This window comes from Eulemur rufifrons, chromosome 4 (genome assembly GCF_041146395.1).
Source record: "Eulemur rufifrons isolate Redbay chromosome 4, OSU_ERuf_1, whole genome shotgun sequence".
NCBI classification, from domain to species: Eukaryota; Metazoa; Chordata; class Mammalia; order Primates; family Lemuridae; genus Eulemur; species Eulemur rufifrons.
The window spans coordinates 27,258,226-27,278,173 of NC_090986.1; the positions used below are offsets into that span (position 1 = coordinate 27,258,226).

Consider the following 19,948-nt stretch of genomic DNA (forward strand, 5'->3'; position numbering starts at 1 on the left):
GGGAGGTTGAAGATATATCCTTGAAGAAAAGGCAAAGAAAAGAGAGATGAAGATAGATACTGATAAGTAAGTCCCTATCTTCCTAAAGTTTGAGAATCCAGAAAATAATGGTTTTAATAAAACAAGGGAAGAAATATTTGTAAATAAATATGTGGTGTGCACTCAGAAAATGCAGAGACATAAAGTTAAAAAAAACAAACTTAAAAAATTCACCTACATTTTGACCATTCAGCTTATCTGAGATTTTAGAGAGCAGTTTTAAGGGACTGGCTGGGATTTGATCGCTGTTTAATGAGTTGAAGTTCAGATGGATGTCAGGCACTAGAGACATGTAGCAACATTTTATTTTCTAAAAATATTGATGTAAATAGGAAGAGAAATGAGTTGATAGCTAAGGATTTACGTGTGTCAATGGAGGCATACGTAAGGTCAAGTGAGATTTTCTTCTCACGACCACAGTATTGTGTTTGCCTTCCTATGTTTTTAACTGATCCTTTTCTACCTAATTTGCTGATTTTGTTCCCTAAAGATATGATAGATTACTTTCAAGTTCAGTTTTATTTCTTTCTCTACAGCTCTTCTTTCACACTTTTTCCATACCCATGGCTTTCTTCAATATCAACATCTACTCTTTAAAAAAATCCTTTATCTGAAATTCCTGTTCTTGATCTTAGGTTGCTTCGATTTTATAGCATGGACACTTGCTCTTGATAACATTTTGTCAGTATTAATTTAGCAGTTATAAAATGGAACCCATCATTACCTCCAAGATGCTTGATCCACCATGTTTGTCACTTTCCTGGTTTTGGAATAATAACTATTAATATATATCCACTCATGCGAAGTCACTAGGTTCTATCTGTTCTTTGTAATGACTTTTCCATTTTTCCTGTTCTTTTTTTCCTTATTGTCACTATCCTATTTTGTTTCATATCTTTCTTTCTGGGATAGTATAATGACAACAATCGCAAAAAAACCCAAAAACCAAAAATTAAGATTTGCTGGTATCTAATACATTATTTTGATTATACCTCTCTTTATTACAAAAAAAAAAAAAAATCCTTGAATGGTTGACTATAGTATTGTGTGTGTTAAAATTGATCTTCCAAAGAATTAGTTACACTCAATGATGGGAAAGGGTTTGATTAGTAATTTAACCAGAAAGAACCACAGCTTGTTAGAAAATTAGGCCCTGGCAGAATAACAAATAAAGTGGGGTTTAAATAAGCATCTATTTAAAAGAAAAACAAATTTGTCTCAGGTAACAGGGTCATTTACCTGTGATCACATTATTAGGTACAAAGAATAATGAAGATTTGCCTTTTGCTGGTAATTAGACACATTTAATTTGATTTGTTTACCAAAACTGTCAGATAATCCTCACTGTCAGAAAGAAAAAAAGTGTTGGCTGGGTACATTGGCTCATACCTGTAATCCAGGCACTTTGGGAGGCTTAGGTGAGATCGCTTGAAGCCATGAATTCAAGACCAGCCTGGGCAAAATAGTGAGAGCCCATCTCTACAAAAAATAATTTTAAAAAATTAGCCAGGTGTGGAGGTGTGTGTCTGTAGTCCCAGCTACTTGGGGAGCTGAGGCAGGAAAATCCCTTAAACCCAGGAGTTGCAGGCTGCAGTGAGCTATGATGGTCCCACTGCACTCCAGCCTGGGAGACAGAGTGAGATCCTGTTACTAAAAAAAAGAAAAAAAAGGGATATGTGTTTGTGAACATCTTATTCTTCACTCTTTGCCATTTTAAGTTCTATTCGTGGTTTCTGACACTCTTCTGAGTTTAGCTTTCAGAAACATCTGGCCAGATAAGCCCACATCTAGTTGCAGTCACTTCCTTTCTATTCCTACTAATTCCTTTAGACTTAAACTGCAACATCAGCTCCTTCCTGTGTCTCCAGCCCGACAACCCTTAGACTTGAACTGCAAGATTGGCTCATTCTGGTGTCTGCAGCCTGATTACCTCAGACTCCAACTGTAGCAGTGCCTCTTCTCTGGGTTTTCACCCTGCCAGCCCACCCTGTAGGTTCTGGATATGCCAGGTTTCTTAATCATATAAGCAATTCTTAAAATTAATCTCTTTACATATACACACATTCTATTGGTTCTGTTTCTCTGGAGAATCCTGACTAATACAGATTTTGGTATTAGGAGTGATTCTGGAGAAACAGCATCTGAATGACTTGTTTTCTGCATTTGTTCTGGATTTCCGGAACTGGCTGTCAAATCCAATTAGAATTTTTTTTTTTTGATTTTTTTTTTTTTTTAATTTTATCTTGTTATGGGGGATACAGAATTGCAGGTTACATATGTTGCTCCTGTACCGCCTTTCCCCCCAAGTCAGAGCTCCAGGCGTGTCTGTTCCCCAGGTCGTGCGTATTGCACCCATCATGAGGTATATATCCCTCCCTTCCCCACCCCCCCTTCCCGAGTCAGCACCTTCAAGTGTTACCACTCCCCAAATGGTGCTCAATGCACCAATTAGATTTAAAGACACTAATGACTCTATTTCCAATCATAAAGAGAGTACTGATAGTCTACAGTGTGATGTAGCAACAGAGATATATATAAAAAGAAACACCACTGGATACTCCTAACCAAATACTTAAAAAGGAGGCAAAGATCTGGGTAACAACGTATATGATACCTTTAAACATTTTTGTCAAACTAATGAGTAATGCAATTGGATGCTTGTTCCCAATATTGCTGGAAAAAGTAAAGATAGAAAAAAAATGAGCTCAGGAATTTGAATTCCCAGCTCAACTGCTGCATACATGACCCAAAAGCATGTACAGAAGCATTCAGAATAATGTTTGACCACACATCTATGCACCAAGGCCCAGCCAAGTTCACACGTAAAATTTTTTTTGATTAAAAAAGGACTAAACTTTATTGACAAACTGCTGCAGACATTTTGACATTAGTTTAAGCTACCTATTTAGGCAGACTTAACACATGTAGCATTTAATCTTCTGAGAACAAAATGGGAGGACAGTACAAATCCAATTAGGACTTTAACTTATGTACAAAGTGGATTTTGATTCCTTTTTCATTCAGCTGCAGTGTCCCTTTTTATATCATGCCAGTGTTGAGACATACTTGACTATCTTGGGAACAGTTCAATATTGATAGTCATCAACTTAAGAAAATCATCAGCTTTTGGCCTCAGTGTCCAAGTGAGCTTTTCATGGAGTGCAGAATCTCAGATGGACAAAGTACTAGTCTTCTTAAATACTGAACTTTTAATTCTTAGTGCTGACTGAAAGATTGTGTTTGTGGCTACAAAGCTCTGCATCAAAATCAATTCAGGTGGCCATCCCCTCCCCGCAAATCAACCTCTTCAAAACCTACTCTCCCTCCTCTTAAGTATCTCTCAACACTGTATGTCTGGGGCTAGATTTCAAAACCCACATAATGAAAAAGTCAGTTTTACAAGCCTAATTTTTTTTTTTTTTTAAATATCAATTAACGTTAACAATTGCATCAACTATTTAATTCATGAGGATCTTTCGTATTAAAATTTAGCCTTAAGATTCAACTGCCATGTGCTTTTAAAGGAAACATTTTTTTTTAGGGACATCTGAGCTCACTTTTACATGGTGGCACCTACTGCCGTTAACATTTGTGATTTTAAATCTTAAACAGCCCTGAATTTTGAAATGTAGCCTAGTTTGGGATTCTGCAACTACAACTTACGGGACGCCTCAAGTCAAAACTAAGAGAAAGTTAACATGTCTTTACTTCAGAACCTTTAAGCAAGCAATGTCACTTTTGAAACTAACAGGTTTGTGGTTTTTTTTTTTTTTACTCAACTTCTTTTTTTTTATTATAAAAGGTACACTTCTCTTTATATTTAAACAACAAAAGAAAAAAGCATCTACACACTTAAAAAATTAATTCGAATAGCAACAAAGAAAATAAAATACCTAGGAATATATTTAACTAAGGAGGTAAAAGACCTCTATAGGGAGAACTATGAAACACTGAGGAAGGAAATCGCAGAACATGTAAATAGGTGGAAAACCATACCATGCTCATGGATCGGTAGAATCAACATTGTTAAAATGTCTATACTGCCCAAAGTTATCTACAGATTCAATGCAATCCCTATTAAATTACCAACATCTTTTTTCACAGACATAGAAAAAATAATTTTATGCTTTGTATGGAACCAGAGAAGACCCCATTTAGCAAAAGCAATCTTAAACAACAAAAACAAAATGGGAGGTATTAATTTGCCAGACTTCAAACTTTACTACAAGGCTGTGGTTCTTAAAACAGCCTGGTACTGGCACAAGTGCAGGGACGCAGACCAGTGGAACAGAACAGAAAATCCAAATATAAAACCATCCTCATATAGCCATCTAATCTTTGACAAAGCAGACAAAAACATACTCTGGGGAAAAGATTCCTTAATTAATAAATGGTGCTGGGAAAACTGGATATCCACATGTAGAAGACTAAAACAGGACACACAGCTCTCACCTCTCACAAAAATCAAATCACGGTGGTTAACAGAATTAAACCTTAGGTCAGAAACTATTAGAATTCTAGAAGAAAACGTAGGAAAGACTCTTACAGACATTGGCCTAGGCAAAGAATTTATGAAGAAGACCCCTAAGGCAATCACAGCAGCAACAAAAATAAATAAATGGGACCTGATCAAATTAAAAAGCTTCTGCACAGCCAAAGAAACAGTCACGAGAGTAAACAGACAACCTACAGAATGGGAAAAAATTTTCTCATACTACACATCAGATAAAGGACTGATAACAAGAATCTATTTAGAACTCAGGAAAATAAGTAAGAAAGAATCGAACAACCCTATCAAAAAGTGGGCGAAGGACATGAATAGAAATTTTTCAAAAGAAGATATAAAAATGGCTAACAAACATATGAAAAAGTGTTCAACATCTCTAATCATCAGGGAAATGCAAATCAAAACCACAATGAGATATCACTTAACTCCAGTGAGAATGGCCTTTATCAAAAAGTCCCAAAACTATGCATGTTGGCGTGGGTGTGGAGAGATAGTACACTCATACACTGCTGGTGGGACTGTAAACTAGTGCAGCCCCTGTGGAAAGCAATGTGGAAATACCTTAAACAGATTCAAGTAGACCTACCATTCGATCCAGCAATCCCTTTATTGGGCATCTACCCAGAAGAACAAAAGTCATTCTATAAAAAAGACACCTGCACCTGAATGTTTATAGCAGCACAATTCACAATCGCAAAGATGTGGAAACAACCCAAATGCCCATCGAATCATGAATGGATTAGCAAAATGTGGTATATGTATACCATGGAATATTACTCAGCTATTAGAAATAATGGCAATATGGCATCTCTTTGGTTCTCCTGGAGAGAGCTGGAACCCATTCTATTAAGTGAAGTATCCCAAGAATGGAAAAATAAGCACCACATGTACTCACCAGCAAACTGGTTTCCCTGAGTGCACATTTGGGATTAACACCAATTGGGTATCGGACAGAGGTCACGGCTGGGTGGAAGGGATGGGTGTATACCTACTAGATGAGTGCGATGTGCACTGCCTGGGGAATGGACACGCTTCAAGTTCTGACTGGGGGGGATGGGGTGGAGGAAGGGGAGGGGTGCACACCTACATGATGAGTGTGATGTGCACTGTCTAGGGAATGGACACAATTGAAGCTCAGACTCGGGGGGATGAGGAGGCATGGACAATGTATATAGCCTGATCTTTTGTACCCCCATAATGAGCTGAAAAACAAACAAACAAACAAACAAACAAAAAGAAAATTGTATCACAATAAAGTTGATTTTAAAAGAAAAAAAATTAATTCAATATTCCTAAATCTATTTTAACTCATTTTAAAATACTATATACAGAAGCCAGAATGCAGAGTTAAGAATGGAATAAGGTGAGGAGAAGAAGGGGACCACGAAGAAAAACACTTAGACAATTACTTGTCTGTTGCGGGTAAACAGGAATCCTGGGAGATACAAGAAATCAGTAACAACTTTGCTCATAACTGATATTTTCCCCTCATGTTTGCTTTTAATAACGTCCATATGGGTGCTCTCTGTATGCTCCCTTCACTGGCCTAGCTGGAGGGGCCTTCAGCGATGGCCTGGTCCCATTCCAGTCATCCTGGCCTTATGGCTTCATAAGAATCTTGAACCTCCCCATGTCCATAGTCATAATATTCTGAGTCCCCTTGGCTCTGGCTGTAATAGCCTTCGTAGCCTTCATAACTCTGTTCTGCATATGTACATCATACCCATATTCTTCATATGTTTCTGGTGCAGGGGGTGGAGGCAAAGGTATTCTCTGGATGCCCGGTGTTCGTGCTCTTGGTGTTGGAGCACCTCTCACAGTAGGTGGGGGTGGTACTCTTCAAGTCACGGTGGCACCTCTGGTGATGGCTCCCCTTACTGGTGTACCATGCACCAAAGCCCCATGTGTTGGCCCAACACCACGGCCCCTGGGAACAGGTGGAGGGGGTGGTGCAGCTCCCCGGCCTCTCACTGGCACCCCACGTCCATGAGAAGGCTCAGGTACTCCATTCAAGTAGGACAGCTCTAGAAATTGCTCCTGGCAGATATCATCCATCATATCTGGTACTAGAAACTTCTTGACTTCCTCCATGGCATGGGCCATAAGAGCATAAGCCTCACGTGGGGGTCCAAAGACTTCAATGAAGACATGCAGATCCATATTCAAGTGGGCATATTTGGACAAAGTAAAGATAGAAAAAAAATGAGCTCAGGAATTTGAATTCCCAGCTCAACTGCTGCATACATGACCCAAAGGCATGTACAGAAACATCCAGAATAATGTTTGACCACATATCTATGCACCAAGGCCCACCAAGTTCACACGTAAAATTAACCGTCACAAGTTCATCCCTTGTTAACTAACTTCCACACATGTGCATATCCTTAAACCATACTGAATCTCCAGATAAAGACAGTAATAAGGTCATACTTCCACTTAACACGATACACCTGGATGTTTCTGTGGGGCAATTTCTGGATGAGATTAACATTTAAATTAGTGGATCTTGAGTAAAGCAGGTTGCCTGCCACAGCGTGGGCAGGCGTCATCTAATCAGTTGAAGAAATGAATAGAACAAAAAGACTAACCTCCTCTGGGCATGAGGGAATTTTACTGCAAATGACCTTTGAACTTGATCTACTGCACCTGCTGTTCATTGAGTTTCTAGCCTGCTGGCCCACCTTATAGATTTGGGGCTTGCCTGCTTTCTTAATCTCATGAGCCAATTGAAATAAATAAATATCTATCAATCTATGGGATATATACACACAATCCAATAGATTGTATCTATATATATCTATATGTATATGTTGTATTTCCATATATCCAATCCATTGGTTCTGTTTCTCCGGAGAACCCTGACTGATGCACTAAGCAAGAGATTTTGCTGCCAGGTAATGTTATGTGCAGATTAAAGCATGTACAAGGACACTATACTTATACTTGAATTTGCTCTGAGACAACAGTCACAACATCAAGTTTGTAAGTCAAGAATTCTCCACGTTGGGATATTCTGTACTACTCTAGACTCACCTTTTCCAAACCATCTTGTACATTGCAGCCAGAGAGTTTTTCTGAAAGCACAAATATGAAGAAGATATTACCTTCTTTTAAATTCTTTAGTAATCCTACATAACCTTTTGAAAAAACCATCATCAGTGCAATCTACATGGCTGTGTGCCTCTCCTGTCCCTCGCTTCCTCATACCCCACGATGAAGCTGAGGTAAACTACCTGTTGTTCTCCACAGTTGCCAACGCTGTTTATTCCTTGTAAAGCTTTTTATCTTCAAGATGTTGCTTTTGCCTGGAATATTCTTCTTTGATTTTTCTACTTGGTGAGAAACTGCTTATCTTTCAAGTCACAGCTCCAGTAGTCCAGATGACACCCTTTTCTTCTCATTTTGGCTAACATTGAATATTTTCTACTCTATGTCCTCACAGAGCTGTTTTTAGGCGACTGGGGCTCATGCCATATTGATTTCCCTCTCCCATCCTGTCTTTCCACTCCCAACATGACCAATGCTCATGTTTACCACTGCCTAGGGACACGTGGACACCAACCCAGCCAAGGTATTGATAAACAACCTTATGCTTGCTTGATCAAGCAGAGACAATCTATATACCACTGAAATAAGCAATAGATTTAGCAAAGGCATTCTGTATGTGGGGAAAAGCTTATGAAAAAACGTGGTGATATAGCAAAGAAAAATATTTTCAACTTGAGCAAGGAGCATTTGATTGTGTTCGGAGAGAACAACAGAGTTCAGGATACATTGCAAGTACCATCGCAGGAGTTTCTAGACTTGGGATCCATTATGATTCTTATTAGGAAACTTACCTTATTCATTCAGAAACTTTGTAAGATTTCCTGCCACTCTTTTTGTTAATAAATTTGGTTTTTTTTCTTAAGAAAATGATCTTTCTCTTAACGGAAGGGAACAGTGCCTGAAAAGAAGGATCGCTGAAGAAATAGTTGTGGAATAAATGAATGAAAGAACAGAGGCAGACAATAAAGGCAGAACTAATCCACCTTTGTTTATTGCAATAGTAAATGAGAATCAGCAAAATGAACCTCAGCAATCCTCAGGGATGAGAGGATTAAAGGAATGGGCATTTTCCTGTCTCCTATTGATCGTCTCCTCTCATCCTTCCTTAGTGGGAGGCATTTAAAGTTATTTCATTTGACCTTAATAACAAATATAAAAGGTAAATACTACTATCTTCATTTAATGGATAAGGGAAATCAGTCTCAGCGGAACCAAATATTTGTCCAGAGTCTCACATCTAGTAACAGCAGAGCTCCATTGCTCTTTCCAGTCTGTGCTTAAAGACTGGCTACACCTGTATGATGTCTTTCAATGAAGTTGACTTAATCCACTTAGCAGCCCTTGATGCTCCAGCACTTGGGTCCCCTGTACCTACTGCTCTCCACCTCCCTCTGTCATGTCTTGTAACCTCCATTCTTCAGCACTTTAGTAAAATCCTTTCTGTCAAGCGGCTTAGCTCTAGTCCATTGTTCCTCAACCTCAGCACTACTGACATGGTGGGCCAGATAATTCTCTGTTGAGAGGTCTGGCCTGTGCGTGTAGGATACTCAGCAGCATCCCTGGACACTACCCACTGGACATCACCCACTGGACACTAGTAACATTTTCTCCCAATTGTGACAATCAAAATTTTTCCAGGTCCTACTAAGCATCCCCAGCAGTGTGAAATTGCCCTCAGTTGAGAACCCCTGTTCTTCTCTCTCTCGCTCGCTCTCTATCTCTCGGTATTTTTTCTAATCTCTCAGAGGCCTCCTTGAAAACCACAGCCTTCCTTGGTAATCTCCTTATTTGCAATTAAACACGAACTTCCTTAAGTCCTTTTTCCTAATTTCCTTTCTCTTTTTAGTCCTATATTGATAGTTAACTTTTTATGTCCATAACTCTCTTTTCAACTTTTTAAAAAAAGTTTCTTTGACATAGAAACAAATTCCTTACTACATCTTAATAAACCCTTGTGTTTTCCACAGACATTCAAACATTTGATGATTTGGTTATTTTGTGGCATGAAAATTTGGACTAATTTATGATGTGAAATAACTTCAAATGCCTAATGAATTTCAGCAGCAGCTCAAGTCACATGGGAGGATAATGACAGACACCATCCACTGTTTACTTTCTGTCAATGCACCAGGTTCATCTCTTAAACAACTACAAAAATTTGTGTTTCTACCTAGTTTCTCTATTATATTGGAAAAAGCAAGAGAAAACAGAATAGAGGTGAACTAATAAATCATGAGATATTTCATGTTTAACCTCTAGTGCAAGAGCAAAGTCACTGTTTTCCAGAAAAAGGTATAGAAAAGACATTTTGTAAATTTTTGCATTTTTTTTTTTTTTACCTTACTGGAGAATGCAATAACCTTTCAGAATTTCCACAAGTATAAACAAACATATTCTAACATCTTTCAAGTGCTTGAGCCCTTGGTCTATTTTAGAAATCTTGAGTTTGGGTAGGAATTGTGATTTTGTAGTCTCAGACAATCATTTTAAGTATTGTTAATGTGGTGAAAATTCCTTTAGGGCAGGAAGAGAAGACCTCTATTAAGTTTATTTATTTTATTTTTAAAATTTTCAAATGGTGGTGAAATATTCATAACATAACATTTACCATCTTAACCATTTTTAAGTGTACAGCTCAGTAGTGCCAAGTACATTCACACTGTTGTATGACCGATCTCCAGACCTCTTTTCTTTTTTTTTTTTTTTTTGAGACAGAGTCTCACTCTGTTGCCCGGGCTAGAGTGAGTGCCGTGGCGTCAGCCTAGCTCACAGCAACCTCAAACTCCTGGGCTTAAGCGATCCTACTGCCTCAGCCTCCCGAGTGGCTGGGACTACAGACATGTGCCACCATGCCCGGCTAATTTTTTGTATATATATATTTTAGTTGTCCATATAATTTCTTTCTATTTTTAGTAGAGACGGAGTCTCACTCTTGCTCAGGCTGGTCTCGAACTCCTGACCTCGAGCGATCCACCCGCCTTGGCCTCCCAGAGTGCTAGGATTACAGGCGTGAGCCACCGCGCCCTGCCCAGACCTCTTTTCATCTTGCAAAACTGAAACTCAGTACACACTAAACAACCCTCCATTCCCCCTTACCTCTAGCCCCTAGAAGTAATCACCGTTCTACTTTCTGTCTCTATGAATTTAACTACTCTAGCTACCTCATATAAATTTGATCAGGTGGTATTTGTCTTTTTGCGATTGGCTTGTTTCACTTACCATGATGTCCTCAAGGTTCCTCTATATTGTAGTGTGTGTCAGAATTTCCTTCCTTTTAGAGGATGAATAATATTCCATTGTATGTATATATTACATTTTGTTTGTTCATTCAACCATTCGTATATGCTTGGGTTTCTTCCACCTTTTGGCTATTGTGAATAATACCACATGACCCCACAAAGTGTTTTTTTCCCCTTAGCTTGGTTCCTTACCATAACAGAAAGCCAACTATGGAGACAATGAGGATTGCCAAGGAAGAAAAGGAGTTTATTTGCAGATGACTTCAACTGGGAGATAGGAGAACTGCCTCAAATCCATATCCCCAACTGATGGGGTTAGGGGTCTTTTTAGAAGTGAAATGAATAATTCAGGATGTGAGCGAGCATCATTACACATTCAGGGTGGAGTTCAAGGCATGCAATCAGAGTGAGAAGTCATATTAGCACATACTGGCACATACATTGCATTATCGAAAAATGGAGGATAAACCTACCTAGGGTAGAGATTTTGGTAGTATAATGAGCAAGGGTTTAATATTGGTCATCCTTTCAACATTGTGTACATGTGGGTGGTGGACAGTAGGTTGCTCAGCAGGTCCTCAAGCAAGATTTGTGGTGTAATGCCACTTATCTTGTCTTCTCTGAACAATCAGGTGGTGTAAGGCTTTGTAGTTATCTCATGGCTGCAAGAAAATTCCACCATTTCTGAAAAACAACTCAAAAGGGAAAGGATCATTGAAACAGAAAGTTACCAAATTATGGTCAGCAATATTGCTGGCCTGGGAACTGGAAACATAACAGGACTACAAAAAGGCATTTATGTTCATGGAGCTGGTTACACTATGGACATGAGTATACAAATATTTCTTTGAGATCCTGCTTTCGGTTTTTTTGGGTATATACCCAGAAGTGGTATTAATATTTTGGGTCATATGGTAATTCAATTTTCAACTTTTTGAGGAAATGCCATACTGTTTCCCATAGCAGGTGCACCATTTCAAATCCCTACCAACAGTGCTCAAGGGTTCCAATTTCTCCATATTTTTGGCAACACTGGTTATCGTTTTTTTTTTTTATAGTAGCCATCCTAATATGAGCAATTAGGTAGTATCTTATTGCTCATTGTGCTTTTTATTTGCATTTCACTAATGATTAGTGCTATTGAGCATATATGCATGTGCTTGTTGGTCATTTGTAGATATTCTTTGAAGAAATTTCTATTCAAGTCTCTTTCCCATTTTTAAATTGGGTCATCTGTTTTTTGAGTCTGGCGCCTTAGACCACTCGGCCATCCTGACACCCTAAGGGTCATCTGTTTTTTGTTGTAGTTGAATTATAGGAGTTCTTTATATAGTCTCAATATTAACTCCTTTTCATACATGTGATTTGCAAATATTTTCTCCATTCCATGGGTCACATTTTCACTCTATTGATTGTTTATTTGATGCCCAGAAAATTTTAATTCTAATATGGTCTAATGTATCAGTTTTCACTTTTGTTGTCTTTGCTGTTGGTGTCAGATCCAAGAAATCATTGTCAAATTGAATATCGCAAAGGAACTCTATGAAATTTACCTTCCTTATAGAACCTAGAACTCATAATTACTTTCTTGTTGAGTGACTGAATGATTTAAATATTAACCACAAACCAAATCTTCAAAAAGTTTCTCTGCTACAATTATATAAGCTCTATAAACATTTTTTTAATTGTAAAAACTGGGAGAATTTTTTTTCTCTCTCTCTCTCCTTTTCTTAACCTATCTTTCACTCTCAGCTCTAGCTCCTGTGTTCCTTTGCACACTGCATACTCTCTTAGTCTCTTTTAAATCTTATAAAACTAGTGCAACTATTTTGATCTAAGCTATGTTTCTTTATGCCAAAAAAGAAAATGTACCAAATAATATAGTGTAGAGGTTAAAATATCAGTGGAGTTTGAATCCAAAATCTGTCACAACCTTAAGGCAGGGACTACGTCTTGTTCACTGCCTGGTACATATTAAGAGCTTAATAAATATCGATTGAATTAATAAAGGTGTAAAATGGGTAAGTTACTTAAAACTATCTAAGTCTTACCTATAAAGGGACTAATAATCTTATGTCTAAATATAAGGTAATTACATTTACTACCTAAAATTTTGTGAGGATTATATGAAGAAAAAAATGTATGTAAGTTTGGTAATACTTGGCAATAGTGATTATTCATGAATGATATTGATCAATTATTACTTAATAAGAAATTAGACTGGCAGGATGCTGAAAGTCCTTAAAACTGGGAATACTGATACTAAATATCTGTATGACACTGTTAAAAATAAACCGTGTTAGGATCTTACACTTTTTTGGGGAAGACAAGTTTAGATAAAAATGTGTACATAAAAAGAAGCATGATCAGCAGTGAGTGAAGCAAATATTCATGCCTGTTGGAGTTCCAAGAAAGGGAGATTACTATGGAACTCAATAGCCAGATAAAGCTCTGTGGGGACGATGAGCTTGAGCTGTTCCTTGATGGACAGCTGAATCTAGATGACAGGAGAGGAAAAGAAGGACTCTCCAGGACAGAGAACATTTGAAGTATGGTTAGTCTATCAATTTGCCTTCATAGTGTAGAAGTCGTTAAATGTCATGTTGTGGATTTTGTACTTCATCTTACAGGCCAGGGGTTGGCAAACTTGTTAACTTGTTCTGTAAAAGGCCAGACAGTAAGTATTTTAGGCTCTGCAGCCATAAACATTGTCTGTCGCATATTCTTCTTTGCTTTTCTTTTTTACAGCCTTTCGAAAATACAAAAACCATTTTTAGTTCTCAGGCTGTAGAAAACAAGTCAAAGGTTGGATTTGGTATAGTTCACTGACCACGAGGCTCTATCAAAGACCTTTGAGCAGTTACTTGACATGACCTGAGGTACATTCTAGGAAAATGGCTGTGGGAAGCGAGAAGCACCTTATATATCTTTCTTTACTGGAACTTTGTATTGTCAGAGAAAGCATGTTTTATTAGTTTAACTGGAAGGACAAGGCTTCATATATTCTGCTTGTGTATATAAAGAAGAGAATTCTATCATCACTAAGAAGATTACAGTATACAGTTTCTTTCATATTTTCATTGCATCTCACCGTCTTCTTGCTGGCTAGAGTTGGTATCATAATTGCTATTAATATTATAACATTACAAATGGGTACATTGTAGGTGCTTAATGGCTACATTTAGAATTGAATTTAGGAGGTAAAAATGCTTTATGGGCCCTATAATAAAGAAGTTTTATGGTAACTAGTTAAGAAACAAATGTTATAAGAAGTGCAGATTCTTCTAGTATGTACCATAAAGTATGACAGCCTTTATGCTAGCAACTTATTTCTACAAGCTTCACATGTTTGTGTTTAAAGGTAATTCCATCAGAATCAAAATATGGAATCAAAGATATCTATTGTCCCTTTACTGATTGCTTATTAATGATTAACAAGGAAAATTGGGTCATCCTTACAGAAAGACTGATTAAGTATTTTATTATATGAACAAAATTAAGTTTCTTCATCTTTTAAAGCAGTATAGTAGAACCCAAATGCTTGGAATATGTGATGGTTAATTTTATATGTCAATATGGCTAGGCCATGATACCCAGATGTTTGATCAAATATGATCCTAGGTGTACCTATGAAGATACTTTTAGGAAGAGATTAACATTTAAATCAGCAGAATTTGAATAAAGGAGATTATTCTCCATAATGTGGACGAGCCTCATCCAATCAGTTGAAGGCCTTAATAGAAAAAAGAATGACCTCCCAAGCAAGACAGAATTCTGCCAGCAGACTGCCTTTGGAATCAGATTGCAACTCTTTTCTAGGTCTACAGCTTGCTGGGCTATCCCATATATTTTGGACTTGCCTCTATAATCACAAGAGCCAATTCCTTAAAACCTCTCTCTGTCTTCCCTTCTGTGTATGTGTGTATGTTTTTATATATATACATATATATATGTACGTGTATACACACACACTTCCTGATCTGTTTCTCTGGAGAACCCTAATACAGTGTTTGTGTGTGCACACATGCACGTGCATGTGTGTGTGTGTGTGTGTGTGTGTGATTGTGGGAGTGGGGTGCCCAACTTGGAATATAGGTTGTGTGGCATATATAAAATTAACTTTTGGCATGAGCCAGCAGGTAAGGAGGAATCTCCAAGACTGATTGAAATCAAAGCCCATTGACAAGCATGCTGTATGTTTTAAGCAAATGAACAATGAAACCAAATAACCATTTCGAATATAAATCCTCAGGATGAAAGTCATATAAATAGATGCTGGAGCATTACAAGCTTTGATATGATGTTGAGTATCCTTCATGGAGGGCAAATAAGTAATTTGCTCTTCATGGAGTAGTGGCAAGGATTTTGTTCATTGATGGCTAAACAATAAACTTAAAATTAAATTTTTAGATTTATTAGTCATTATCTAGGGCAAGTGTTTTTTTTTATCAATGATATACAACTATGGACTAAATTCAAGGTGATTTTGTTAAGTTCAATCAACATTTATTGAGTAACTGCCATGTGCTATTACTAGGTACTGGTTCAAAGACAAATAAGAAATAGTTTGTTCAAGAAACAGTTTCATGTGGAAAGAAAGAAAGAAAGAAAGAGAGAGAGAGAAAGGAAGAAAGAAAGAGAGAGAGAAAGAAAGAAAGAGAGAGAAAGAAAGAAAGAGGGAGGGAGAGAGGGAGGAGAAAATAGGAATATATTGTTCATATATGAATAATTAAATAGTATAGATAGTCTAAATACATTATCTTTCTCAGAATCAGGAAAATGTTTATTTTAATCTCAGTGAACACAGATTCTTTAAGAGAGTGCACAAATAAAAGTTATTCAGGGTAGAATACCACTAACTGACATGTTCTGTGAAAATGGAATTCAGGACAGGTATACTTTTGTGAAGAAAATAGACAATAAAGACTTGACAAAATGACATGTTGACAATGACAGACAAGATATGACAAGATCCTGTGGGGACACTGGGCAGATAAGAATAGAATTGAGTCCAAGAAATTATCGAGGGATGAAGGAGCAGAAGTGGGTGAATAAAGGTGCTGCTTATGGTACTTTACCTCATTTGCAGGCTTATCTAGAGTCCTTCAAATACTTTGAATAAGCAGCTATTTGGTGAATGTCCAAAATGCATCAAGTGTAACCTAACTTATAACTAATATTACAAATGGGAGGGTTCTATTTTCTGCCACTTCTTCCTTTAGAACTGTCACTGTGGTTATGATTTTCCAGTTTCCTCTATCACTGCTTCTTAGGTTTTATAGATCTTATTTTTCAGTTTGAGCAGCTAAATTTCACAGATAGAGTCTGGAATGCTTAAGGGATTTTTAAACATAGAACTATCTTTTGCACAATATCCTTGAAGAAAAAGGAACGTTATTTTGGTATTTTACATTGTGGAAGGGGGAGAAATTTTGTTTCTTAGAACACCAAAACTATTGGCTCCCATCATAATTCTAAAATAAACTGTCTTGTTATTTGAACCGTGGGTAGGATGACCTATTTTCTACTTCTGTTCAGAGGGAATTCAAATAATTGTGGAAAAATATTGAATGTCAAAGTGCATTTGCCTTTGCAGAAATAGTTTGAGGTGTTATTAATGAGGATCTGCAAATAACTACAATTTCTAGACATTCATAAATAACTACTGGTTAAATCAAGGGAGCAATTTCTGCTCCCATTGTATCTTGCACACGTTATCTCAGCATCAAAGTGTGTATAGTACTACCAAAGGACGGAATCTGATGAGAGCAGCACTTTGAGCCACCAGTTATCAGTAGATCGCTTAGTGGTATGGCCGAGTTCCAACCAGGCATAGTTTCTTTTATGTTGCAAACAAAGATTGTTCTTTTCCCCACATTTGAAATCCACCCTGATATACGTGATTTGTTCTACTAGGCTGCTGGCTGATTTAAATAGATGATTATTTCTTTTAATTAATACTATGACTAGATTATAAATATATAGTGCGTATCATATATATTATATTACTATACATGTTACATGTATTACTGTGAAAAAATTCATATAATGGTCTGAAAGTTTGTGCTGCCCCAAATTTGTATATTGAAATTCTAACCCTCAAGGTGATGGCATTAGGAGATAAGGCCTTTAAGAGATGCTATATTCTGAATGTTTGTGTTCCTCCAGAATTCATAGGTTGAAAACTATTCCCAAGTGTGTTGGCATTAAGAAGGGGGGCCTTTAGGAGGTGACTAGGTCATTAAGATGGGGCCCTCATGAATTGGATTAGTGATATTAAAGTGAAGCCCAAGGGAGCTTGTTTTCTCCTTCTACCATATAAGGGTGCAGCGAGAAGGTGCCATCTTTGAAGCAGAGAGAGAGCCCTCACCAGACACTGCATCTGCTAGCGCCTTGATCTTGGACTTCTCAGCCTCCAGAACTGTGAGAAATAAACTCGTAAATTCCTGTTGTATATAAATTACCCTGTCCAAAGTATTTTATTCTAACAGCCTCTATGAACTAAAATAACACACATACACACACGCACACACACGCACACATATTTAGTTGTTTCTTTTAACCAATGACTTGCAGGTAACACTACTTATCTAGTTGTATTGAGAAATCTAGTTGATGAGGGGTGGGAGATGGTTCTTTTTGTGTAAATCAAATATTGATGGTTATTCCTATTAAATTGCCTCTTTTAATGTTATTTATGTTTTAATGTTTCAAGCTTGAAATTGGCAAACAGTAGCTGCCATCAGTTAAAATGGTCCTGCTGGTAGCTTAGGTTATAGAAATTTAAAACTCCTGCAAATAAATCCAACCCAAAATAGTTTGAACACATAATTTTTGGGTTGTATTCTTGATAGTACCCAAATCTGAACTTGAGTAAGATCTTAGATCCTGCAGCTATAATTCTTCTACCTTGAACCTCCTTGACAAACACTGGTTTTTATTTCTGATTTTATTGTTCTAATTTTTACACATTCTTTTCTAGCCTTCACTGCCAGTCACTAATAACGTGGTAAGCTGTTCCTTGAGTCACAGGCTTCAGATCACTGACTAATGTAATTACGGTCTGTTGACTGGGCTCCGAACTCCTACTGCACACCGAGTCTCTCAAAAGTGGTTACTCATGGGTATAGGGCAGTATAGTGCATTATGGAAGAGTCATAATTTGATCTTAGTGTTATAAAATACTATTTTACTTCTTAATATTTGAGCTAAGAATTCTTAGTATCAAGTAAAGAGTCTTAGTATTTGAGCTTAGATATGTGAAGAAATTCAAATTTGATACATTCTATTTATAAACATTGTATAAGAAGTGAAAAATTATAGTTACATAATGTCTCACATTTTGGTATCATATAATTTTTTAGATAATTATAAAGCACCAAAGGACATTTTGATAATGAAAGATATGGTATTTTGGATAAAAATATATTCTTCAGAAATTCTTGGTAAGTTTTATCCAACTTACATAATGCTCTTTTGAACTAGGTTGGATATTTTGGCAAGAGTGATTCTGAATTCCACTGCCTGTCTTTAAATATTTAATAAACATATACTGTGTGCAACATTTTAGACACTGTATAATTGCTTTTCTGCTCCTTAGGGATACCTTTGGGATGATCCAAGCTTCATACTTTTTTTCAATCATTATCTATATATGAAACTATATAGAATAAAATGTAAACTATATCTGAACAAATAAATGTATCCATTTAGGGAAAGGAGAGTAAATTATAGTATTTATAAGTATACAAACATACATCAGTTTCAATGTAGGTGGCCTAATTTCAAGTCATTCCCATATAAGCTTACCTAAGTGTTCCATAATAAGAACTCACCTAAGGGCACTAGTCAGTATTAATGGCTGTAATAAAATTAAATCTAGTTACCAGAGGACCAAGATTTTAGTTGTGATTTAAATGAAGTTTTTGTGTTGTTTGGAGACATAGATATTTTAATCTCCAATCCAACTCACCACTTACTAATGAAACAAAACAAAACAAAAAAAAAATGGAAACAAGAAGCACCATGCTATGGGTACCACTTCCTCAGTATTCCTTAGATGTTCCATTGTTTGATGGAAAACTTTTTTCATCAATCCTCTGCAATACATTTCTATGTAGATACATTTTTATAGAGATATATACTTTTCTCTTGTAGATTTTACCTTTCTAGTCTTTTTATTCGTTCTTCGTTCTTGCCTGTGCTGGAAGCGTGCGCCATGCTGTTTAGTGTGGCACTGATAGGGGCCTAGTCTGCTGCTTGTCTATTAATAACAATACCAAGGAAAATGAATTGAGTGAAAAAAACACTAAAACAGCATGAATAGGAATCCTGAAATATTCTTAACTTTTAAAAAAGTATTGATATATCTTGGACTACTTATGCAGACTAATGGATTTAAATGTTATAACTTCTAAGGAATCCTTTGATTCAGACTACCTGATGAGTTGATAATTCTGTCTTTAAGAAAAAGCATAGAATAGTCTAGGATTTATTAGGCTGGGTGAATATAGTTAAGAATAACTTCAGAGCTGATTTTAACACCTAAGTTACACTTATGGGGTTATAATATGGAAAGGTGAATTGAGGAAATTTAAAGAGCATGATTTGAATGAGATCATCTAAGAATGGCTCAAAGAAAATCAGAGAGCATTGAGTGGAGATTGTAGAGAGAAAGAATGAAATAAAACTTAAACTATAAAAAGATCTGGAAGTGGATAGCTACTATACCCTTTAGTAATTTGAGGTTGAAATCTAAAGGACTTTAACATTTGGGGGTCTGCTTTAGCAGCATCAGTCTAATATCATTTAAAGGAAACGGAATAGATAGAATTTGTAAAACTCTTTTTGGAAAATGGAGCAGGAAGCTACATTAGAATAAGCAATGCATGAGTCCTCTTCGTTTGGGTGCTGAGTTGGTAATCAGGAGGGAAACCTGTTAAATTCAGGAAAGAATTAGGTCTTCCCAGGAAGCTCGTATATCTATTTTCTTAAAATAAGACAAAAATAATGAATGTCATTGGGGAAAGTTTTTATATCTTACAGATCATTACTTGTCAATATAATCTTTGCCTACATGGTCCAGTATGTATAATTTTGAGACGTCATTTCTTGA

The 19,948-nt window shown here is 36.8% G+C and overlaps 1 pseudogene; it reads right to left on the reverse strand.

Moving 5' to 3' along the window:
- Positions 1 to 5,997: 5,997 nt before the first annotated feature.
- LOC138382443 (KH domain-containing, RNA-binding, signal transduction-associated protein 1 pseudogene) lies at positions 5,998 to 19,053 on the reverse strand (annotated as a pseudogene).
- Positions 19,054 to 19,948: the final 895 nt, after the last annotated feature.